The following is an 11,411-nucleotide window of genomic DNA, read 5'->3' as shown; positions in this document are numbered from 1 at the left end:
TGCATAAAAACCTTTCACTTTTGCCAAAAAGCAAACGGCTTTTTGTGTCAAACAAGCAGACCTTAACATATGCTTGCCTGATGCTTGCGACATATGGTCCGCTCTCTCCTGTCTACCAACCCTTCCACCAAAATGGCCTACATTTGCACTGTGCACCTCTGTCCTTTGGGTCTCGGTACCTGCTCACCCTGCTGCCCTCCTGCACTGCCTCCAGGCCACCACTTGAACTGTGGCCTGTATCTGTACCCATACAGTCCTCCACCCATGTTTCTTCTGCACTTATCAGATATACCCTATCTGACTAACCTAGCACTTGCCACTTGCTGTGCTGCAATACCATTGTTTATCGCCTTTATTTATTTATGATACCTTTAAATATTTATTCCATTCTCTCCTCTGTTCTGCACTTTCCACTTCTCCTCCCTTCCATGCACTTTCCCCCTTTTCCCTTTCAGATGCACTTGCACGTTCTCAATGTCACTGGGCTCATTATGATCGTTGTTTTTGTTCTCCCCTGTTCTCCTCCCTTTGCCTGGTCGCGCTCTGAAACACGTGTGTATGAGCGCTATATAAATAAAATATCATATCATACATAAGAAGAAAGATCAAGTAATGGGCTAACGGATTCTACAGGAGGGCGGAGCGACCTCTGACGGGCCCACGGGATCAGAGCGCACCCTCAAGTACTTTTAAAACGAGATAGCTGCACCTTGAGGAGGATGGGGTGCAGGATTCTCTTACTCCAACAACAATCAATAAGGACAACTCAGTAGTTTTGCAAAGGGAAGTCCGTTTAATGACAAGTACAAAAAACGGGGAAACAAATGGAAATCAACTGTGATGCGATCGCCTGTCTCGCTTCAACTTCCAAATTCTTCATTCAGGCAATTCTTATAGTACATTCTCATCATCATTTATGTGTTACACTCCAAAATTGTCATGCAATTCTATTGGTCAGAAAAGGTAACTTAAGTATAGGTGCTATAACTGTATATGGTAACAGAGTGTGAGGATTGGATAACTCTTATCGGGTGGGCGTCTACGCCCATCCCTCTACATCACTCGTGATAGACGTCACTACAAGTACGACGTCTCATTGGTTCAACTAGCTATAGGACCCTAGATTATTTGGTCCATTGTGATTGGGTAGGTTACACCCCCTAAACATAAATCTCCACTTTAATTAGCAGCACGCAGAATGGACACCCAGATGCGGTGTGCCCCAAGATTCACCCTGCCTCCCTTCCATCAATCAGTACTTTAGGGCTATGTGTCAATTAGTTGGCTGAGGTTGGCGTCAAAACTGTAGCTTCTTATCAGGAAAAGTTATGGCATCCTCGGGTTCTGGGAGACATCAGACATTGGTATCTCTTCGCGCTTGGCTGGTCATGTGTCTGTTCACCATGAATCTGCTTCATTTTCCTTCTTTTCGTGTATTTGATTCTTCCTTAGCCTTGCCACCTGCCTGGGGCCTCCTTATCTCGACCTTCACTGGCTGGCTGCTATGCTCTTAAGTTTTGTTTCTTCGAAGTTGCCGCTCTCCTCCCTTCCTGGAGTTGACCTCTAATTCCCAAGTATTAGTTGCCTCTTACTGAGTTTCAATTCTGCTTTTTTGTCTGGCTTTGAGCTAGTATATGAATCTCGGCCTGGTTGGCCCCTTGCAGCCTGGGCTTAATTCTGCTTTTACAAAATGGATTTGCACTTGTATAATGTGCTTTATTGAGGTAGATATATAATTGGCGCTTGCCACTATATTCTTCTACTAAGCATAGCAAGCAGTACCGTTTCCTTAGCTTCTTGCGTTCCAAGCCTATTTACAGGTGTTAGTTAGTTGCATGTTTTCATCTCACTTCATGGTTACGTTTCTTTACATATCAACATTGTTTCTTCTTACAAGTCCATTACATCATTATTCTTTACATTTTGTCCTTGTGTGTCATCTTTTGATTGTCGTTTATGTTCATCTGTACGTCTGTCCGGGCTCGTGTGTCATCACCATTCGCCTTCCATTAAGGCTCTTTGGGTTTCTTCGGGGACAGACTGTAGGTAGTCTTCATTTCGTGTTAACTGCTGGTACGGTTGTCTCTGTGGGTACCGGCTGCCCATGGTTGTCTGGTTATAAGCACTTCAGCAGGCATTGCTCTTCTGATGGGCACTGGGCAGAGTCCTAGCGCTGCTCTCTGTTGGTTTATTTGTTCCTCATATATCACATATCTAGGCGAATATATTCCTGGTACCTCAAAATGGGGGGCTGGGGTGCAAGCCGTATCTGGGACCTCCTCTACACTCCCCCCTCTGGTCGGTTCATCGACCACTTCTGCTTCCTCCTTCGGGTTCGTCTTACTTGGTTCTTCTGTATCTTGTTCTTCATCTTCTGGGTTTGTACATGATGGTGTGAACGTGTGTTTCTTTGGAGTCCATATTTTTATCACTCCTTTCAGACTTCCTGCTGTTTTTACATGTTCGTCTTTGTTCCAGGTCATTAGCCGGCATTGTCCATTTGGGCTGCAATAGATCCATTTGCCTTCATACTGTCTTCATTTTCTGGGGTACACAAAGTTTGTTCCTTCTGGTGCGAATTTGCTGGCCTTCACAAAGTCTCTTATTTCTTCATCAGTTAGGTCTCTGGGCTTCCATCCTGGTTTGACGTCGATCATGATCTTCATCCCAATTGCTTTCTTCGCAGTTTTCTGGCATTGTGTGATGATTATCTTGATAACACAAAATCCTAGTAGTATCATTAATAGCAGGGCTCCCAGAAACTTGAATATGTCGCCCATCCATTGTGGGACCCATGAGAATAGAGTTCCAAACCAGCTGTCATCATCAACTTTGTCAGTTTCATTGATCATCTGGTTCTGTAAGATACACAGCATACTTATGGCTTCTGTTAAAGTTCCATTTTCTTTGTCATGCAAAGGTATAAATGTGCAACATGATTCTCCCATTTTTGCGCAAACACCTCTATCCATCGCTGTGATCATGTCCAGTACATATCTATTCTGGAGGGTCATCAATCGTATTGCTCTTAGTTCTTCTTTAATAGCGTTGAATCCCTTTATGGTAGTGGTGATGGTCTGCAATAACTCCCATCTGGTTATCTGTAACCATTTGGTATTTACTCCAACTTGGATTCTTGGCATGAAGATCATTGTGAACACTGATGATGTGAGGCTGAACAGCCTGTGTTCATATGGGATTGCATGGAATGCTTCTTCTGATTTTGCAGAAAAGTAATTTTCTCTCTTCATTCAGGATACCAGCTCCACTGATCTCCTTTTCCTCAGGTGAGCATCTGCTTTCGGGAAACTGTCAATATTCAGGTCACTTTTCAGGATCACTAGTGCAGGAACGTGGACGTTCACTATTGTGCATATGCCTCCCCAGTCTCTTGGCAGTATGATGTATGCTCTGGATCCACATGCCCAATAATGATCCATAATCACTGTGGTTCCGTGCGTCATTCCTGGGGCCTCGAAGATTCATCCGCAGTTCTGATTCTCTCCCATCTTCCTTGTGCCGTTGTTCCTGAAGCACAATTTTGGGCTTTCCAGTGGCACTATCTGTAAGGGTCCTCCTCTGTCTTCGACCCAGGTTAGTAACTTTACCAACTTCGGCCATAGAGGTTTGCACAGTCTTTGTGAGTTCTCTATTGCTTCTTTGCAGGCACCAAGGACCATCCAAGCTCGGCAGATCACCACTTCTTCTTCCCATCCATTTGAGGAAACCACTGTCCCCCAAATCTGCATTTGGCCTCTGCTTTTCCAAATTTGATCTTCTTCTGGGGTTTTTCCTTGGACGTTCAGCCTCGGGTTTATTTCCCTTCTTGTTCCTGATCCTTTAACTTCAGGCTTCTCATACCTGATCACGTGATTCTTAGTATGCGCTCTGTTTCTTGTCTTGATGTCCTGGACATAACCGTCTTCATCGGGATACTCTGTTTCAGTCGCCCATATCAATGAGGCATCTCTCCCCATAAATTGTCCTCTGGTGTTGCACATTGCCACGTGTGACATACAGTGTACTGTAGGGACATCAATTTCTACAGCCACAAAGATCTTGGATTTTCCCATGCTGTACGGTAGAAGTGCACAGACGAAGCATTCTCCTTCTGAATTTCTTCTTCCGACCTCTTTCATGTGTTGGTACCAAATGTTGTTTCCTAGATGTGCTGTGCTGTTGAGGTAATCGTTCAGTTCATTGTTATCTTCATGTGAGCTTCTCTTGATTCTTAATGTCTTTCTGTAGTTGGCTATAACTACATCTTTAAACGCGTCTGTGTGACTTTTCCTTGCTGGAGGACTCTCGATCAATCTGGTCGGTGAAGCAGTTTTCATTATCTGCATCGATTTGCCAGGAGGCCGTTTTGCAACTCTCTTCCTCTCCTCTTGTATTCTTTCGTAGAGTGCCTTTAACCAACACCTGTCTGCCATCAGCCCAACATATGGCTGCATCGTGGGCCTGGTGCTTGTTCCTTGTGTTGGAGCTGGTGTGCTTGTTACTACAGTCTCTGCGGTTCTATTTTTCAGTTCCTCATGTAATTTCTTCACTCTAGCTATTAACGGGAATAAATGATCTATCAACATTTGTGTCCTTGCAGTGAATTCTCCCGTAGCCGCTTCTGTCTTCTTGAGGGCTTTTGCTATGTCTGCTTTAGTTGGTCTTTCACTGGATTCTTTTCGGTCACGTTTACTATTTTCTTGGACTGGTTGTTCGGTAGACAGTCTCGTACTTTTTGTTGTGTTTGTTCGAGGTTCTGTAGCCATTGACACTTGCCCTGGTTAATGTGCATTCAGTGTGTGTGTGCGTGTAGTGGTCAGTGCTATGTTTTCATTCATTCCGCGCTGACCCTGTCTCCAGCTTTTCTCTTCATTTGTACCTCAAGTGTGTATGAATCACTGCTAATTACATTCAATTTTAGTTCGTTTACCTTACCATCAGATTTTCTTGGAATTAGAATAACTATATAGGGTCTGGGTGCTTTTGTGGGACTCATGCATACATTATCTGGTGGGTGCACTGAAATTGGAATGTTTCGTGCACCAATAAAGAATGCAGTTCTGATTGTTAATGACAGAAAGACAATGATAATCACTATACATATACACGTAATCATGCAGTATGACAATTGGCAGCATTTCCTTCCAGGGAAGCGGGGGCGCCACTCTGTTTCTGGGAGGACCAGATTAGTGTTCTGGGCCCCCGTTTCAATCATAGCAAAAAGTTCTATTCTTTTCACTTACTCCATTATTGTTTCTCAGAAAGTTTGTATCATAAATTGTCTGGTGCTTTGCAAGTGTCCCCCCTCTTGTGGGTGACAATTGTCTCTGGTTATGGGATACAGTTCCCTTGCTAGACTATGGAAAAAGATTAGACTAACACCTTTGGTGAGGCACATTCATTGTGCATATTCAAAATAGGTCAATTCCCAGGCCAACCCCCGAATTTGCGTCAGTCCTGAGGACATGCTGGAACCTGTTCAATGCAAAGAAATAGAAAAATAGCAATCAATCAAAATCAAAGTAAAAAAATAAAATTAAATAAAACGGTGAAGTTCTCGTCTTTGCTCCCTCAATCTGTCCCATGGCGGAAACATGAAGTGCTTTGACTCTGTCTCCTGGATCTGTCCCTCGGCGGAAGGATGAAGAGCTGCCTTGGCTTCCTCGATCCGTCCCTTGGCGGAAGGTTTCACTGGAATCTCCTCAGATACTCACTTTGAAAGTTGGACAGTTCCACTTGGAGCATGATACCATGGAGGAGCGTTCCATATGCGCGACATTAGCTGGATCTCTGATGAAGGTGATGACATCAACCTCGGCAGGTCTCCCCACTGTTTCTGGAAAGTCAGTGACTAGGCGAAACAGGATGTTATGCGCCAGTCGGCTGTCCTCGGACGACAGGGACATTTGTCCTGCTTTTGCTGAGTTCAAGATTACAAGCCTTTCCCTAGACGTGAACAGTCCTTGCACTTTCCTGCTGCATGGACTGCAACCAGGTAGCTGAGCTTAGCCCACAGCTGGTGCAAATGTTCAGTGTTTCTTGGATCTCTAATGAACGTGAGCGTGTCAGTGGTTCTCCCGACGATTGCTGGGAACTCTTCTATAATGCGAAAGAAAAGCGTGTTTGAGTTAATCTACTATCGCCTGTGGTGGAAGCATTTGTGTCCTTATCACTGTATTCGGGTAACACAGCGAAGGCTTCCTCGATCATAGTCAGCAGTTGGCGGATTACTTTCTTGTTGCCAGGATCGTGAATAAAGACTGTGACACTGGTGACTCTCCCTACAAGTGACGGATATGTCTCTAGTACTAATTGGAAACAGGACAGTACATCTCTTGTGATATTTCTGCTGTGGGATACCATAAATGCTGCAAAACAACGTCTTGATTTTTAATGATTCAGGATACTGTGTTAAGTTCTTAAGATAAAAGTCCTTGATCACAGTCTATTTGGGTCTCGTTGTTCAACAATGCTTAAGTGTGGCTTGGTTCAAAAGTTCGTATCACCAACGTTGTTGTGGGTTTGGATGTACAATTTTCTTCTTCACGCTGCAACTAGGATGCATAGAGTGTCCGTTTTAAGCCCTTACCCCCTTTTTTTTCTTCTTCACCCTGCAACTGGGATGCACAGAGTGTCTGTTATTGTCCTTATCCCCCTTTTTGCTTAGAGGAAATGTCCAGTTTAAGCCACAACTCTCAAAAAGAGTTCTTTTGTCTTGGCTTTGCTGCTCATGCGTCCTTCTTCCTTGTCATGGATCTTGTCTGCACGTGCTGAGGTTCTCCCCCGTTGTTTGTAGTCTCTTCGCGGTGGGGTGCAGCTAGAGGGCTTTCTCCGATATAGGGCTTAATGTTATTGAGAAAGATCGATGCTCTTCTACCTTGCAGTTTGACAGCTGAAGGAGTGCAGTCCTCTACGATGAAAGGGCCATTGAATCTTGGCTCGTCCCACCTTTTCCTCGTGTGGTTTTTCACCAACACCGCATCTCCAGGAAAGATGAGTGGCATGCGTAGACTTTGAACTGCGTCTGTTTCAGCATCTCCTGCTGTGTTTTGTGCTGCGCTGCACCCTTTTAGTCGTCGCTGTAGTTGGCCTGAAATTACAGTAAGGCTGGATGCCATGCAGTTCAGGTATTCCTGCAGCTCGGTTCCCAAGACCTCTCAGGTTGACTGGGCATCACATCTAGCTCTGTCTCAGGGGGTAAGGGGGGTGTTCATTCTCCTTCCTGTGACTATCTCGTGCGGTGTAAGATGATGGTCGGAGCCTGGTTGGTTCTGAAGAGCATACAATGCCAGTGGAAGACAGTGCAACCATCCCCTCTTTCGAGTAAGCTTCAACTTGGCTATCCTTTCCTTTAACAAGCTGTTGAGCCTCTCACAGATACCATTACCTTCGGGATGATACACCGATGAGAACTTGTGCTTTATACCAAGCAGCAAGCTGATCTGCTCAAAGACTGCGTTAACAAAATGAGCCCCGTTGTCTGATCTCATCACCTCACATACCCCCCATTTAGGGAACACTTCCCTCACCAGGAATTTGGCAGCACAGTTTGAGTCTGGGTGTGTACAGGGACCTGCTTCTATCCATCTAGAGAATGGACCCACCACTACAATTAAGTACCTGTACCCGTTACACACTTCAATCATGTCGACATAGTCGATATGTAAGTGCTGAAAATGCCTATTTGGCCAGGGGATGACTCCTCTCACTACTTTTAATGTGTGCCCAGCGGTGAATTGCTGGCAGATTATGCAGTTCACCATAAAGAATGCAACATGCTCTGCTAAATTTGGTATAAACCAGTCTTCTGCAAGCGTTGCTGCTAGATTCTCTTTTGACATGTGAAATGGGTAATGCAACTGTTCCAATGTTATTTTTAGTAGGGCTACAGGCATTACTGGTTTACCAGTGCTGTCTTGCCGCCACAAGCCATCATAGGGGTTTAAAGAACACCCTTGACGTTTCCATAGGTTCTTTTCGTCCTGAGGTGCCTCCCCTTGAAGTTCCATCAGTTGGGTCTTCCCCATATTGCTATAGGCTTCTGGTGTGGCTCGTGCTATCATCATTCGTTCATGGGTGCACGCCACTTCTACTTCCATGATCGTTTCACTCTTAGATGCCATGCGCTTGGCTTCCGTGTCTGCTGCATGGATTCCGCGTGACACGAAATCTGTTCCTTTGGTGTGGGCGGCACATTTCACGACCGCTATGCCCACTGGGAGTTGTAGTGCCTTTATCAGCCTGTCCAATAAGGCTGCGTGCTGTACTGGCGTGCCATCCACCCGGAGGTAGCCCCTCCTTTTCTAGCGTGCTAGGCCTGCGTGCACTGTAGACGTCACATAGGCGGAGTCACTGTACACCGTTACTTCCTGGTCTGCATGATTCTCAATGGCGAGTATCAACGCCACTAGTTCTGCAGCCTGTGCTGAATAATGAGATGGTATTCGCGCACTGATGAGTACTTGAAATTCTCCATTCGCTTGTGTTTTACTATGGCAACGCCCTTATATCTTTGTCCGTCTTCTTGGTCGATTCTCGAGGAACCATCAATAAAAATGATCTCACCTCCCGCCAGGGCATTTTCTTTCACCCTGGGGATTTCATCATAGAATTCTTCATAGTTTGCACAGTCATGTATCCGCTCTCCTTCAGTGACTGGTTCAGCTATGAACGTGGCTGGGTTTACTGTTTTACATCAAACTATTTTGATTGATGGGTTAGATATGATCACTTCATAGGCAGACCTCTTTGAGATGTCAACGTACCCTTTGGTTTCTCCAAAAGGGCAAATAATGATTGTTCTACGTATAACATCATGGAACATCCCATTACAATGGTTGTCTCCTTCTCTATGGTGAACGCTGCGGCAGCTAAGCTTTGTTCGCCTGGGAAGTGACCTCTCATGACTGGGTCCAGGCTCCCACTGTAGTACGCCAGGGGCTTGTATCCCAACGAGGTTCTCTGAGCGAGTAATGCCGTCATAACCCTGCCATCTGTGTGTAAGAATGGGTAGAATTCCTCTGCATAATTAGGAATCCTGAGAACTGGGGCTGTACAAATTGCTCTCTTGAGTTCTGTAACCCAGTGATGGCCGCTTTCCTGCCGAGGTATATTTAATTTAAAGTTATTGGACTTTTCAGATCTTGGTGAGTATTGGCAAATACAAATTGTATTTTTCATTGCCAGCAGCAGCGCAGCGATGCAGCAACAAAAATCACAATAAGAATTAAATACCAGTCATTACCGTTAGGCTCAGTCAGCTGTGAGCTTCACAGTCTTCAGGGCTGGCTATAACAGCGGGGCACGTCCTGTTTATACAGCTTTTCTTATAGTAAAGTTCATGGAGTTCGTAGCTCCACGCACTTTACGTAAACCCATTTAAACTAGTATGCTGGCAGGGTGCTTGAGTTCTGGCCCCGCCAGTAATAACATATACACAAATAGCGCAATAAGATTCCACTGTGTCTGAGTCCTGATGACACATAGAGAAACAGAAATGTCATTGGCAGTTTGCCAGCCAATGACATTTGAGTTTGAGAGCGGGGTGGTGACGCAGGGTGCGTGCCACCTACGGCCCACTTCCACTTTGGAAAGTGTAGTTGCACTGTCCATGCGTGGCTACAAGGTCCTGCTGCATCTGTGCTCGGCTGTGGCAAAGACCCCAATGCCCTGTGGCTTTTAAATCCTGGAATCATGTCAACACCCCAGCAGGTTCAAGAAGGACAAGGAAATAATCGCCGAATACAAGACGCAATACGAGACGCAAGTGAAAGGTAAGCTGCGGCGATCTCTGATGCCTTTGGCTGCCTGCGAGCCTGTCCCTTTAACGGCGAGCAGTCTGAGAACCAGCTTAAATGATCCCTCACGCACTGTGATCTATGGCCATTCTGCGTGGGGGAGGGGTGGTATAATGTCACACGGGCGCTACCTTTGCACTGCAGCCCCCTCCATCGGGGGCTAGGGGTTTAATGTATCAGGATGGGCATGCAAACAGCTACTGGTATGTTATTGGAGGCCCCAACCCCTTTCTGTGAAGGCTATTAATCGCATCTGCTTGGAGGAAATGGGATGGGCAAGGAGTGTAATTCTGTCAATGAGACTCTGCCTCTTAAGTGTATGTTTATTGAACAATACACATTTCACTACCCAATTATGTCGAAAGCCATTTAGGTGGAATTGAACTCGGAGAAAAGTGCGGGGGTGAGGGCTAGCTCTGACCTGGAAGCTTTCTGAGTGCTCCCCAGACCCCCAGACCTCATTAATATAATAGTGAATTCGCAAAAGCGCAACCCCCACTTCTGTTCTGTGAATGAAAGAGTCCCATGCACCAGGAGCTGGTTTCTTTTGATGCGACTTAATCATTGTTTTGCAACTGGGAGTGGCGCTTGGAAGAGTATGTTGTGCAGCGTTTGGTGGAAGGATGGGAAGTGGTATGTGAAGTCAGGCCCTGGCCAGCCTCGTGTTGTGTCACTTTTCTGCTGATGGGAATTGAAGATGTCAGGCCTCGGATGAGCAGAAATTAGGGTGCTGCGTTCTCATTAATGATCGCCTGGGCATTGTCTGAGTTTGGTGTGGAGCGGAGGCTTAACGCAGAACGAAGCTGGCTGAACAATAGGGCAATGCTTTGGTTAAAAGGACATCTTGCTGAGCTTTTTAAGTGACTGTCAGGGGATAATGTAGCACAAGTGGGTATGCAAAATGATTCGGCCCATTTATATGTATCCCTGTTATAATGATTACAGGTGCTTTGTGTTGTGTGTTTGACGCCTAGAATCTTTTGCCTTATACCTTGTGGGCGACAGCCGCAAGTCGCAACACTAAGATTCACTCACTCTCTCTCACACTATGCCTACACCATAGTACCAGCTATTCTCAATACAAGCTGCTGTAAAATACACCATCACACTTGCACACGTAAGAATAATGTACCACCATTAGTATGTAAAACCTAATGCTTATGTCATATTTCAGTGTGTTTAAACAGTAAATTGCACATTTTTTAGGACATTTTTCCCAAAATTTCACGGGGGGCAGTAACCCCTGGACCTCCCTTGTGTGGTGTGGGCACGCTTCGTGCGCTCGCTGGCCAAATTACCCCTAGGAAATTTACGCCCCACCAGCTTTCAAACTCACCAGCCACCAATGCTGTAAACCCCTTTTCCATTGCCTCAGTCCATTTATTTTTTTCCTTTGTCACCTGGGCCTTCTTTAGAGCCTGGAGCAAGGGCTTGGTATAAGTGCTGTAATCGAAGACCCATGCTCTAACATAATTGCACAGGCCTAAAAAGCTCTGCATTTGCTTTATCGTGAGCGGCTTAGCCGTGTTCATGATAGCTTCAGCCCAAATTTCTGGGGTCACCTTTTTTCCTTCATGTGAAATTAGCTGGCTTATGTACAGCACTTCCTGTTGA

At 45.5% G+C, this 11,411-nt stretch overlaps 1 long non-coding RNA gene across 1 annotated transcript in view; it reads left to right on the top strand.

The window, feature by feature from the left end:
• The first annotated feature begins 9,599 nt into the window (after positions 1-9,599).
• The window catches only part of LOC138569078 (uncharacterized), a 98,593-nt gene continuing 96,781 nt past the window's right edge, over positions 9,600-11,411 (top strand). The window contains exon 1 of the long non-coding RNA XR_011303108.1: positions 9,600-9,773. This is a non-coding gene — a long non-coding RNA (uncharacterized lncRNA). The remainder of the gene's footprint in view (positions 9,774-11,411) is intronic.

The sequence above is a fragment of the Ambystoma mexicanum genome, chromosome 2q, assembly GCF_040938575.1.
Source record: "Ambystoma mexicanum isolate Mex_15411 chromosome 2q, UKY_AmexF1_1, whole genome shotgun sequence".
Classification (NCBI taxonomy): Eukaryota; Metazoa; Chordata; class Amphibia; order Caudata; family Ambystomatidae; genus Ambystoma; species Ambystoma mexicanum.
Note: the sequence above shows the minus strand (reverse complement) of the source record. Positions and strands in the feature narration are given on the sequence as shown.